A 15,000-nucleotide genomic window follows, 5' to 3' on the forward strand; every position below is an offset into this window, starting at 1 on the left:
GTGTGTGTGTGTGTGTATATATATATATATATATATATATATATATATATATATATATATATATATATATATATATATATATATATATATATATATATATATATATATATATAACATATTACCATATAAAACAAAGACACAAAGACGGGACAAAACTGTATAACTACACTGATGATGGTAGTTGATGCTGAAAAGAGTTTTTCTGTAGTAGTAGCGTTATTAATAGTGTTTTGTCAAAAATGTCAAATATTAAAAGTTTTTTATTCAACCTTAATAAACTTCATCAAGAAAAAGTTTCGTTAGAAAAATTGAGAAACTCAACTACAAGTTAAATAATGCCGAAAACGCAATGATCTTTATAATTAATTGTATTTATGATAGTTTAAACCCAAAAAATATATGTATGTGAAAATCACAGCATTTATATATATATATATATATATATATATATATATATATATATATATATATATCTGTGTGTGTTTGGGAAGGAGGGCAGGGATGCATTTTTTGAAGACATTATTGATAGTATTGCGGTAAATTTTTTCAAGTTAGTAGTAGTTGTGAGGTAGGGAGTAGGATAGGGCTGATAGAAAGAGTGATTCAGTTTCTGTTGTAATTAAGTCCCAGTCAGCTTTCGATGTGTTGACGTATGTGCGTTTTGTTGATGTTGTAATGTGTTGTTGTTTCTATTGAGATTATGATGAAGAGGTGGTCGGAATTGAGAGAAGAGACCAATTCGTGAAAGCTTTTAAGCTGAGGAAGATTATTGTGAGATCATGGGAAGTAATCTGACCTCGGGAGGGAAGGCGGGTGGGTTGGTCTTCGTTGATGCAAGCAAAAGTGGAGGCATTTTTTTCATTGGCTATTAATGTTCCACCGGCATAAGAGAGAGAGAGAGAAAGAGAGAGAGAGAGAGAGAAAGAGAGAGAGAGAGAGAGAGAACCATGAGTCGTCATGAGCATTGAAGTCTCCGAGTATGATGGTGTCGTCGAGCTGAAGGAGATGTGTGATTGACGGAATGTAGCCAGAGGTAGAGACACTATTAGAGGAAATGTAAATATTTATGGTGATGAGGGGGCCTTGATTGGTAGAAATTTCGATTGAGTGTATTTCTGTATGGTTGTCTGTGATTTGAAGATTTTGAATCGCATAGTATTATGGACAAGGAAGGCTAGTCCTCCCCCTCGATTTGTTCTTTCAAGTCTAATGATTGTAAGTTGTGTGAAGTTTGGAGATTTTCTGTTGCCTAGTTCGGTTTCATGGTGTGTGAGGCCATTAAGGTAGAAAAAATCACATCGTTTCAATATCTAGGGTATGTTCTGCAGTGTACTGGAACAGCTGAAGCTGCCGTTCAAGCACGCATACGTGCAGCCTGGAATAAATGGCATCTCCTTGTCTCTATATTGATGCGGCGTGACATCCCACTACCACTACGATCAAGACTTTATAAATCTGTGATTTGTCCGGTGTTGATATATGGTGCAGAAACATGGCCAATGACAACCAAACTGGAACAACAACTTTATCGAACCGATATAAAAATGCTCCGATGGATGCAACGAATTAGTCTGAAGGACCACATCAAACCTACCGAAATCCTGCGTCGTGCTGGTTTAGACGATATAAAGGACGAATGCCGGCAACACAGTCTGCGGTGGTTTGGTCATGTCAAACGAAGTGGCAAAGAAAACAACGTTCTACGTCGGGGGAACTGAGTCTCTCGACGTTAAACGAAGATTTCGACGTTAAACGAAGATTGATTGATAGTTCGATTTCTTGGAGGGCAGCAATATGTATGTTCCGTTTTTTTTCATTTATTTTATGGAAAGCCAAATAAGTTAGAAATTTAACTTGTGGATAGGCCACCCTTAACTAAAATCATAAAGTACATGAGAAAGAAGTCAAATAGGTAGGCTACATCAATTTAAATTATTTAACATAAACAGTAATTATTCTGCGCAAACGTAAAAACAAGTTAGATCATCACAAAAACTGAAACCTAGAAGGTGGTGTCGGGATCCAACTTGAAAAGTAAATTGGCAAATTTTTTCATAAATAATTACAGATTATTTAAATTAGATATTTGTACGGAAAAAAATTTAGACCATATTGGAGGTCCCGTGTGTTTTAAACTTGAAGAGTTAGTTTAAGTCGAGTTTTGTAGTTGTAAAGAAGAGGGGTGTGTCTAGTTAAGGTGGTTTTAATTAAGTGGCTCTGTGTATGAAAATTTTAAAATGTTTTTGAAAGCAAACTGTTCAGAAATTTGAATACAAATACTGTAGAAAAATAAATGTAAAGAAGGTTAATGGTCATAATTTTATGTTTGATAAAATAGGATTTTGTGTGTGAAAGAGGTTTGAGGTTAAAAAGAAGTCGGACAGTACGTTTTTGTTGCGTTCGTGAAGAAAATGTTGAAGTCCGGTTGTTTTACTGTTGAGGCCGTTGATGTTTAGTTGTAGGATATTTAGTGAATAACGGTATTGAGGTGAAATGTGATGATTGAGATGGTTGAGTTGAAGTGTAACGGGGTTTGATTGGGGTATGGAATGGTTGTTGTGGTGTGTGGGATGACTGTGTTGAAGTGCTAGGTGATTGATTTGACGTGAAGGATGGCTGTGTTGGGGCGTTATATGATTGTCTTGTCGAGTGGTGTGATTTTGTTTATGGAGATTGTTTTGAAGAGCAGTGGTATGGAATGCCTAGTTAGAATTTTGAGGTGTAGGATTTGTACCTTGAGTAGGAGAGCAAAGTTAACAAAGGTAGGTGAGTTGACTGTGGTTTTGGATGTGACTGCAAGAGAGTTATGTACGTGTTCATTTATGACATGATGAGCAACAAATTGAAGCATAGCTAGAGGATAGTTTACATGAGGTGCAGTTGGGCGGGCCAGGGTCGGGCTCGATGCCAGCAATGAAAAATCATCTGGAGTAGTGATGCTGGCAGATACTGCTCCGTAGACAAAAACCCGGGTGAGATGGTGGGTGGGTATCCATTAACATTGCCTGTTCGGTTTGGTTAAACGACCAGGCAATGTTGGTTGCAAGACGTAACGCAGAAACCTTTGCAACCGCAATTTCTTGGCAAAATACATTTTGTGTTGTTGTCAAGATAAAGTAGAATTATTTATTATGAATAATGGACACTATTTTTTCCAATAACTCGCCAAATTCTTTAAAAGTCCAAATGCTCTCCTGCTCGCCGGAATAAAATTCTATTCAAAAATTACTTTTAAAATATCAATCAATCAATCTTCGTTTTGCGTCCACAGTCCCGGTTCCCCGAGGTAGGACGTTGTTTTCTTTGCCATCAACTTTTTGCGCCAAATTAGACGATCAGTTTGTATCCATTTCATTTAAATTTAGAGCTTTCATTTCTTGCTCGATTGTTTGCGACCGGGACTTCTTTGGACGGCCTTTGGGACGTGTGCCAGGTACTTCAACATCTGCAAGAGAAGTTATGGCACTGTTTCTACTTCGTTTGACATGACCAAACCACCGCAGACGGTGTTGCCGGCATTCGTCCTTTATATCATCTAAACCTGCACGACGCAGGATTTCGGTGGATTTGATGTGCTCCTTCAGACTAATTCGTTGCATCCATCGGAGCATTTTTATATCGGTTCGATGAAGTTGTTGTTCCAGTTTGGTTGTCATTGGCCATGTTTCTGCACCATATAACAACACCGGACAAATCACAGATTTATAAAGTCTAGATCGTAGTGGTAGTGGGATGTCACGCCGCATCAATATAGAGGCAAGGAGATGCCATTTATTCCAGGCTGCACGTATGCGTGCTCGAACGGCAGCTTCAGATGTTCCAGTACAATCCAGAACATACCCTAGATATTGAAACGATGTGATTTTTTCTACCTTAATGGCTTCAAAAACATTGCTATTTCGAATTTGTTGTTGTGGATTGATGCAAACAGGACAAACAAAATTGGACACTTGTTGTGCTGACAAGAGTCTTAGTATTCGTATACATTTCCATCACAAGTCGAACAAGATATTCTGGAATGAGTTGTCGACGTAGACTCCACCTGATTGCTTCTCGGGGAACTCGACCAAATGCATTTTCAAGGTCTACAAAAATGTGTGATAGTTGTTGATGCTTTGCGAGGTACTTCTCTTGCAGTTGCCGAAGGATGTGAATTGCATCAATTGTTGATTTCCCCGCTAGGAAACAAAATTGATAATTTCCGATTGTGATGCACGACGTTAATCTTCTCTCAATGATTTTCTCGACAATTTTCAGGGAGTGTTCTAACAGACGTATACCCCGATATGATGAACAGTTCAATGGATTACCTTAGTCTTTGTATAACGGGACTGTCATGCTATAGTTCCATTCAGTCGGCATTGAGCAATTTCTCCAGATTTCACGGCAAAGTTGTAGTAACGTTTGGATACCTGCAGTACCAGATGCTTTGATAATGTCATTTGTGAGTCCAGAGGGCCCTGCTGCCTTTCCATCCTTCATAGCTTTCAGAGCTTCTGTAAGCTCCTCTACAGTGATGTCTGAAATCGGACCTTCGATGGGTGGAGCGTCAAAGTAAACATTGATGAGATTTGTTTCGTTTAACAAATGGTTGAATTATCCTTTCCACTGTAGCTTGATCTCATCTTGTTCAAGAACCATTTCATTTTTGTCATTTTTGATACATGAGGCACCAACTATGTCTTTTTTCGTACGCTTCGCTTGTTTTGCTATATGATACAGAGATTTCATTTGTGTACCTTTACTTTTAGTGAGCCACTCTCTGCACTGATCTGTCCGAGCCAGTGCAACTTGACGTCTTGAATAGTTGTTCTTCTCACGGAAAATTTTATGGTCATCAACAGACTTTGATTTTTGCCATTGCTTGTATGCAACTTTCTTTTCAGCTATTACATTTTGTACACTGTCATTCCACCACCAAGTGTCACGTTCATGCTGACGTTTTGTACCAGTTTTCCCACAAACTGTAGTTGCAGCGTTTATCAAAACGGTTTTGTATGTACTCCAATCTGTACTGGCTTGCGATTGGTGGTCTAACTGTGTGGCGACAATCTGTTGAAATTTTTCTCGATGAATATTGCTTTTCTGCTTCCACGTTTTGATTCTCCGAGGCATTTGTTTAGACTTATGTTTTGACAGTTCGACAACAAGGTCTGCCACAAGGAGTCTATGTTGGGCGACACATGATTCGCCAGGTAAAACTTTGACATTTTTGAATAGCCTTCGGTGTTGTTGCTTGACAGCAAAGAAATCAATTTGCTCAATGTTGGATCACTGACTGGCCGCAGCATGGAAATCGCAGAAGTGCTTGAGCGTAGAAGGATTGACATCTGCTGCCTTCAGGAAACCCGATGGAAATCGAATGGTGTCTGTCATGTCAACCCAGACAAAGAAAAATATAAACTATTCTGGAATGGTCAAAAGACGGCCAAAAATGGTGTTGGAATTTTTGTCAGAGAACCGCTAGCTTAAAAAGTACTGGATGTTAAAAGGATTAATTCACGTCTCATGTGGATCAAGCTTCGAAGAGCAAACAATGATTATTTTAAAATACTTTATAATTATTAAAAATACTTTTCTTGTCTGAAAATATCACAATTTACATTTCTTTTATAGAAAAGCAGAAAAATAGTTTTTTATTAATATTTGAAAACACACGCAAGAACGATAATTATTAATAGTTAGAGAACGCAGACAGACAGACATAGATAAACAGTTGAAAGCAAGTTAATAAAACTTAAATAATGAATAAAATAATATAAACCTCAATAAATGACATAAAAATATGAACCTTAATAACATATAAATTTAAACCATAATAAATAACGAAAATAAATAATACAACATTATGAAAAACGAACACTGACGTTTTAGCAGCAGTAGGTGTGACTTGACACTGAAGATTGAGTAAACTATTGTGCAATAAAGGGGTCTCATTCAGAAAATCGGGCGTTGAAGCATTATATCCTGCACGAATGTATTGATTAACTGTAAATTATAAAATGAATAAATAATTTTCTTTTTCAATACAAGATACAAATATTAATAGGATAGGAATCTATGCATGTGCATACTAAATACTAAAAAAAATCAAAAAAGATAACGGTTGTTAAAAAGATATCAATCAATTAATATGAATCAGTTATTCAAGGCTAATGAAGGCTATGTAAAAAAAACAATATTTTATTTATATTAATGTATGATATTATATGCAATATAAATGTATAATATTATTGAAAGGTAAATTTCTGTTTCAAGTGAAAAATTTATAACTAAATTAAGACGTTTAACAAGTTAAAAAAAATAGTCCACGTTATATATGTAAAATTTTTAAACAAAACATTGTTACCATCAAGTAAATTTTACACATAAGTTAATTTTTTATACAAAGCGTTTTATTCTTCATCAACTTAATACCTATATCATTCCATTCTTCAATGAATGCTAATTTACTCGTCGCAGTGATTGAAAGCATTTAAAATCTATCCATTTATTTACTAATTTATATTCTGTGAAAAATCAAATTCTGTCAGGCGCAGAAAATGACACAGCACGCATGGCATTTAACAAAAAAATAATAACAATATTATTCAATATTCAATAAAACAATAACAATATTATTAACATCAACAGTCTGCAAAATAAATATTCTGTCGTCAATGGTGCAATGCGTGAAAGGCAACTAGATGTCTCGGCACAGACAGAATGTCGCCATTTTTTACTTGGAGTCAGAGCCAGATGTTGGAGTCGGAAAATTTTAATAAACGAGTCGGAGTCGAAAAATTGAATTGTAATTATTTACCCTATTTTTTGACGTATTTAAAATACTGAAGGTCGTGTATGAATAAATAAACTTTCATTTGTCTGAAACGTACCTGTGAGATGCCCGCGTCTATTTATGTTACAAGTGAAGTTCTCGATGTTTCAATAATTTTCATATAAAAGATATCAGCAAATAAACATTACAACTTCACCAATAAAGAACCCGCCCGTTATGAAAGTAAATAAATTGATCAATAATAAGAAAAAACACGAACCTGGCGATTGACCAAGAACAATTGAGTTTGAAAGCTTTACAATTTTTTGCAACATTGTGTCAGAAAGGTTTTTTGAACTGTGATTTTCAACCATTTCTTCGATATCTTTTGCCTGTTAAATTTGAGTTAAGTATGAAAAAAATTTAAAACATGTGCTATCAGATAGCATCATAAATTTTTATACAAAGCATGCTCATGTCAGTTTATTTTAAAAAATAAAATCAATATTATTCTAGAAACTACTTCCTTATCGACAGATCACTAGTCTGCCAACGGGCATTGTAGTGACATCGTAGCAAGTTTGTTGGATCAAACCAACGAAAACACATATTTCACTGACTGTTATATACACCAAGTGATATTGAAAAGAAAGGGTTAAAAGTTAATATTGGTAAGACGAAGGTAATGGTGAGTGGGGAAGGTGGGGAGCGAGTGATAAGTAAAATAGACCCCTGTGGGGTATGTGACAGGAGAGTGAAGGCTAACTCGGTATTGTGTATAAGATGTCAGAAATGGGTGCATAAGAGATGTAGTGGTGTGAGGGGGGCACTGAAAAAGGTGGAAGGCACGTTCAAATGTAAGAAATGTGTTCATGGTGTGATTAATAGGACGGACGCAAGGACGGGGTTGAGTGGTGGTATTGAAAGAGTGGAAAGCTTTGTTTACTTAGGGGATAAGCTGAACGCGGATGGAGGATGTTTGAGCGCAGTTACGGCTAGAGTTCGTGTAGGATGGATGAAATTTAAGGAACTGGGTGGGGTATTGTGTGGAAAGAAATGGTCAGTGAAGATGAAAGAGAGGGTATATAAAGCATGTGTGAGAGCAGCGATGGTATATGGTGGTGAAACTTGGGTGTTGAGGAGAGAGGAGGAAAGTGTACTGCAGAGGGCTGAAAGAGCTATGGTGAGGATGATGTGTGGGGTTAAAGTGAAGGATAGAAGGAGTAGTACAGAGCTGATGTCAATGATGGGACTGAATGAGGACATTGTGACATTGATAAGGAGATCGAGATTGCGATGGTATGGACATGTGTTGAGAAGGGAAGAAAGGGTCGGGATTAGGCGAGCGTTGGAGTTCGAGGTTGAAGAAGTGGTAGGAAGGGGTCGTCCGCGATTGGGATGGAGAGAGCAGGTGGAGAAGGACAGGGTGAAAGCGGGGTTGCGTGATACTGAGGCGAGTGACAGATGTGGATGGCGTCGAGGGGTATTTCGGTTTCATCATAGGTAGCCAAACGGCAACCCCCGATCTCGGGGAAAATGTCGTCTAAACGTGTGTTGTTGTTGTTATATACACCAACAGAAAAATTAAATAAATCTCTTAAATAGCTAAATATAATCAGAGAACGTTTATTAGCTATTGCCCTTTAAACCACTTATGTTTCTGTGAAGAGTTTCCATAGCTGTCGTTGACACGGCTCAATCTCATAAAAGTGTGCATCGATGATGATGATAATTTTTTTGGAGCCACTCTGGATCCTCCGGAGACGAGAATAAGCTTATTTAATTTTCCACTCGTCAAATATTTTATTCAACCTAGCAACAGCTTCAAGAGGATGTTGCTCCAGTTAATTCAACCAAGCTCGCTATTAAAAAACTTTTGAAGCCTCATGCCAAAAAAATACTTAGTTCATCGATTTGTATAATACATTTCTATAAAACCGATATAAAACTTCGATAGCACCTCATTAAGGGTCTTTATAATCTACTTGTCCCTCTCTATTTCCCAAGTTTTGCATGCACACAACAGTATAGAAATGCAGAAAGCACAGTTTTTTTAATTTTCACTTTTCTTGGTAGATATATCACCACAACCAAATTTATTTCAACGGTCGTCGTTTAACTTTTTGAGCAATTATGGTCGCTAGTTATGGGATTACTTAGTTAAATGAACCGGTCAACCGTATTTCTGACTCAATTTGAAATTCTGTCTTCATTTTATTTCTTAATTTTGCAGTATGGTTTCTTAAATTCATTAACTAACCTATAATAAAATAACAGCGCAAACTGCATAGCTATAATAAATTATTAAAAGACACATACACTGTTGTTTTCTTTTCCAAATAGCTCATTCCAGTTACTTTGCATTTGATTTTTTAAATGTTTGTCGACCAGTTGTTTCAACATTTTTCTTCTTTTTAATGTATTTTTCCCTCCAAGAATTACTTTTTTGCAAGTTTTTGGAAGTTGATCTGAAAACACAAAATGACAGTGAAAACAATCTATTCATGACATTCATTTCATTATTTAACATCATTGGCACTGCTCAAAGACATTATTCAAAACTCTAGTAGACCTTCAAACAAATTTGCAGTCATTCCACTCAAAAGCTGTGAAGTACAAAAACATTTAAGATTGTTAAAACACATAAACACAAGTGCATAATTATATATACTTGTAAATACTTATTTGCATATTTTGCATAAACATTCTTTCATTTTACATATTCGTATTAAGTGGCAGATTCAGAGAAAAAAAATTAAGCAGTTGCTTGAGGTCATATGCTACAGAGACTTTTGAAAAATTTTCAAATTTAAACTTACAAAATCACTTAAAAGTTTTGAACTTTTTTTGCCACAATCGACCTATTTTCATTAAAATCTATAAAGAATTCTGTACTTTGATTTTTTGCATTTATTAGATGCAAGTGGTTAATAGTTTATCATTATTCAACTAATTGTATAAGATTTCAGTACTTACTTGAAAATTCGAACATGAAGGATATTATTGAAACCAAAAAGTATTTTTCTTATCAGTTGATTTTAATATTAGTACTTTGAAAACCAGTTGTTAAATTTAAACTTTCTACAAAAACAGTTTGCAATGGTTGCAGCAAACGCATTTCTGTATATTAACATTATCTTGGCTGCTGTGTTAAATTTTAACTATTGAGTATCCCAAGTGCAACTTTATAGAAATATCAAGTGGGTAGAAAGTAACTAAAAATACTGCATTTTAAATAAAAATTTTATAACACAAGAACAAAATTAGTGAAAAAATATTCCATTTGTTAAAAAACTAAAAAAGTGATGTTTATTATGGCAGAAGACTAAAGAGATAAACTAAACGAGACTACTGGGTTGAAACTATACAAGATTGCAAGAAAGCAGAAAAATATTTATGCAAAAAGCCAAATTGTTATCAATTCAGCTGCCTAAATCAACGAGTGCTAGTAAAAATCAGGAAACCAATGAACTCGTCAACGCAACTAAACTTTTTTTCTTAATAGATAGAAATTATATAAATTAGTGCATATTTCTATCAACTTCTCTTTCTTACATTCGTTAATTGTATTTGTCACAATAAGTTAAGAGTTAAAGTGATTATAAACTCAATAAACATCCGGCAAAAAACCTCTCTCTCTATCATTTTGTATTTTAGTGGTGTGGTTATAAGGTAAATAGAGAAAAAAAAATTAAATAAATAGTAACATTATGGTACTAAACAACTTCCCACACAAAATTATTCAACAAACCACCTAATGCCACACTAACAAACAATTTATCATTCAGAAAAACATTCTCCAGACCAATACTACCATATTTATAATTACCATTAATTGGTTTGTTGTCATCAACTGCATTTGGAATAACTTTCTTCAAACGTAGACTTGATTTAAAAATTTTCGCCCTTCAATAAAATAAATAATAAAAATAAAAAAAATTTTATTTAAAAAAATCAAATTTTTCTAAGTTACCCACGTTTCTTTTTTTTTAATTTGGTCTGCAGATTTTCTTGGTGAGAGAACTCTTCTTCGTTTGTCATATTGATTTTATGATTGTGTAAAGTTTAAGCGTAATAATATAATATTAACAGTAATATATATATATATATATATATATATATATATATATATATATATATATATATATATTAGAGATGCACCAAATTCGGCCCCGGCCAAAATCCGGCTTTTTTTTCAAATCCGGTCGAATCCGGCCCCGGCCGGATTTAGTGGCCGGATTTAAGCGTCTATCAACTTTTAAAAATGTTAGAAAAAGAAAAAAAATTTTATTGAATTCAATTAATTTTATGTCAATAAGTTAATGGCTAAGGCTAAGCTAAAGGCATACATGACACATAATAACAACATCACTAATTGTGCGGTGAGCTGGACAATTTTCTTTGTGCTTTAACATGGGTTATGCAAATATGCATAAATTATAAGCTGATCTTTGTGTACAGAATTTGGCGTATCACACAACTTATTCATATATTTGAATTAAATAACTATTTGCTTGGTGTTATTTTTTGATGTTCAACATGTAGATAACCGTAAATGTGGGTATTTTTTCTAACGTATGTAAAATGGTAACTAAAATCCGGCCCCGGCTCCGGCCGGATTTGAAAAACCTGAATCCGGTGCATCCCTAATATATATATACATATCTATATATATATTTACAATATTCTATAAATTCTACCGAATGTTTGGCGCTAATATGTTTGGCGTTAATATGTTTATTTTCAAAATCTCCAAGTTGCGATGCGATTGAAAATGTTTATGCACAGTACCGTATTATTGCTATTGATGCAGTTTTGTATCAACCGCATCAACTGCTTAAACTTTTTAAAATTTTCTTCAATTGTTTCAAATCATCCATGAGCATTAACAACCATATGATTGTTGAGTTTTTGAAATGATACAATAATTTCCGTTATTGGACGCAGACCATACAGGAGAACTGGCAAGGAAAGTAAACACCTCGCTAAGAAGGTGTGCAGTGTCAAGCAACGGGCGGCGCGTACGGTGTCCACTGCACTGACGACCGACCCCGCGCGATGACCGCCGTTGCAGCGACCTAGGTGGAAGTGGAGGGGTCAAAAACTCAACAATCATATGGTTGTTAATGCTCATGGATGATTTGAAACAATTGAAAAAAATTTTAAAAAGTTTAAGCAGTTGATGCGGTTGATACAAAACTGCATCAATAGCAATAATACGGTACTGTGCATAAACATTTTCAATCGCATCGCAACTTGGAGATTTTGAAAATAAATTTCTTCACCTCATGAAACATACAAGTTAATTAATAAGTTAAAATATGAAGAAAACAGTACCTGGAGAGTTTAATTTTTTGGTTCTTTTTGTCACTCCTTGTTGCATGAATGTGACATTGTTTCGGGGTAGATGATCTGTCTTTTCGTAATAATCCCCTTGTATTCCCTAAATCAACTTCTTCAACATAATTTGTTAACCTTGTTTTGAGCATGCAATTCTTACTACTTCTTAATATTTCGTTACTTTTTTTCTTTTCTCTTTCAGATTTTCTTCGGATACCGTTGAAATCATTATTCGACGGAACACCTACATTATTTGATTCATCTTTTCTAATCGAATTCTTTTTGAAAAAAGTTATTTCTGGTTGGGGAGTCTTCTGTCTCAAAAGATATGTCTTTGAATTGTCTTGGGTGTGAATAACGAAAGAAGGAGTAGATTTGTTTTTATTATTTTCCTTTACTAGAGACTTTAGTAGATCGTCATCATCACATGAAACGTTTGAAATTGCATTTCTTTCATTTCCAACATCACTTTCCCGAACCAATTTCTTTCTAGTCTGGTTAGATGATATTCTTTCGGGAGTAATTAAAATATCCAATTCAACTTTACTGCAATTATCTGGATGAAATGATGTTACATCACAAACTAAAATACACAATCAAAAAGTTAAATAAAATATACGATCAATAAGTTACAAAATAACCATTCTAAAAAGCCATAGAAGAGTTTCGACGCTTGACAAAAATATAAATCAACCATATGTTGAGATATATAAAAAATATATATAAAGGAATTATTGACTCTAATGTAGCATTATGAAAAAAATATTTAAATGTATGCAGAGTAAAGCAACCAAACGGATAGTTAAGGGTAAATACAAATCCTGAACTTTTTTTGCACAAGTGTAAAATGTTGAGTCAAGAAAACAAAAGGTAATAATAATAACAACAATAATAATGATAATGAAAATAATAAACTTACATGAATGGTTATTACTAGCCTTCCTGAAAAATTTAATATTAAATATCAAGCAATAACTGCTTATAATGGGAATTAGTTAATGTAAATTTGTTAAAAACAAGTCTCACATGACATTGTATTAATCAAAAATTTTATTTTATTATAATGTGAATGAATTATAAGGATTAAGTAAGCTTGAGCACCATCGTAATAATCAAATAATTCAGATCACGTATTTAAATTTTTGTAAAAAGTAAAAACAAATCGTTTTACCTCAAAACTTTTTTTCGTTTGGCTGGAATTTTTTTTGAAGATTCCATTGAAAGTCTCTCATCAAATTTATTGTCCTTTTTTAAAATGGATTTGTTTGGTCGAACATTATTGATGTTTTTTAAAGTCCCACCATTAATGTTAATCTTCTTTCGCAGGTTATATCTCATAGGTCCACTTTCACCAGTGAAATACGCATTCAAATCATCTGACATTTTTCTCCTTTTTGCATTTAAACAAGGAGATACTATCAAATCATCGTGAGGAATTTTGAGCAGACTGGTGTTGTTTTCAAAAAATCGGTTTGTTAAATTATTTTTTTTTATAATTCGAGAATTTTTTCTGTGGGGAGTGACAAGAAAATCATGGTCTGCTTCGTCATATTTGCTGATGTCTATAATGGGAGTAAATCAAAACCAACTCAAATTCTAAGAGAAATTATGTTGAAAGTACAATATTTTTATACACTTACCGTCCATGCTTCCATCTTCAAACCTTAAAAAAATATTCAAAATAATATGAAAATCAACCAAAGTTAACACTGAGGAAAAAAAACAAAATCAATGAAATGAAATAATCTGGAAACCAAAAAGAAATGTTCTTGCAACGGTCACCAGCTACTTATTCAAAAACAACATATTTATCAAATCATAAAAGTTTCGACGACGATTGAGCATATTCTCTTTTAAAAAAACGGCAAGTTTGGCCATTTTAAAATTATTTGATATAAAAAATTTTAAAAATGCTTCATAAGAAAACATGTTCGAATACATAATTTTCTTTAATGTTTCCAGCTAATCGCTTCTTTATTTTTTCCAACTAATCGTTCGTTCCATGTACGCAAGCGATAATAGATTATAATTTTGGTGAGTAAATTTGTTGTAAAATTCTATTCAAAATACTAATTTTTTGTTGTAAAATTGACTGTACTGATTGCTTCTAATTTCAGGATTACAAAAAATATATAATTTGTGGTTAAAATATCTGAATTATTGATAATTTGTTAATAATTTAGTTATTTTTAAGTTTAGTTGGCACGGGGTTTTGACACGTGATTTTGATCAGCTGAATTCTCACGGGGTTTTGTTCAGATCAAATTCATCTTTAAATTTTGTTCTCGATTTCCGATATGGATCTCGTCATTTTGAGAGAAGAGAACTGGCCGAAGATGGGCAATACAGCCAGTAAACCAGCCAAAAGATTGCATGAATGGTGCGGAAAGATGTCGCAACTGCTTTCTTCGCTAACCGACCAAGTGAAATAGTTGAAAGCGAGAGGTGAGAATTTATTAAAAATCAAAAGATTGAAGACCGACCTTGAATCGGCAAAAAAGGTAGCAAAGCCTTTCATCAGTACTAAATGGGTTGATGTGGTCACTAGAGGTGCAAAATGTGTGAAAAAAAGCCTGTTGACCAGTTAGTAGTGGCCAACACCACTATTGGTGAGATGCAGGAGAGAAAAAAAAGTTGTTATCTAAGAAGTACCAGAGTCATCTGCTTCACATCTAACAGATAAAAAAGCACATGACGAAATCAAAATTAGAGAGATTTTCAAGGCTATAGATAAATCTGACGTTTCAGTAGCATGTTGTATATATAGGAAAATATTGACTTTGTCAAGATTAACTTTGACGTTGTAAAAATTAACTTTGGTGTTGTAAAATTGAACTTTGATGCGAATTAGGTGTCAGGTTTCTTAATTGGCTGGTCATCTTCTTTGGTCTCCTTTTCTTCAT

This window comes from Helobdella robusta, assembly GCF_000326865.2.
Source record: "Helobdella robusta unplaced genomic scaffold HELROscaffold_10, whole genome shotgun sequence".
Taxonomy (NCBI): Eukaryota; Metazoa; Annelida; class Clitellata; order Rhynchobdellida; family Glossiphoniidae; genus Helobdella; species Helobdella robusta.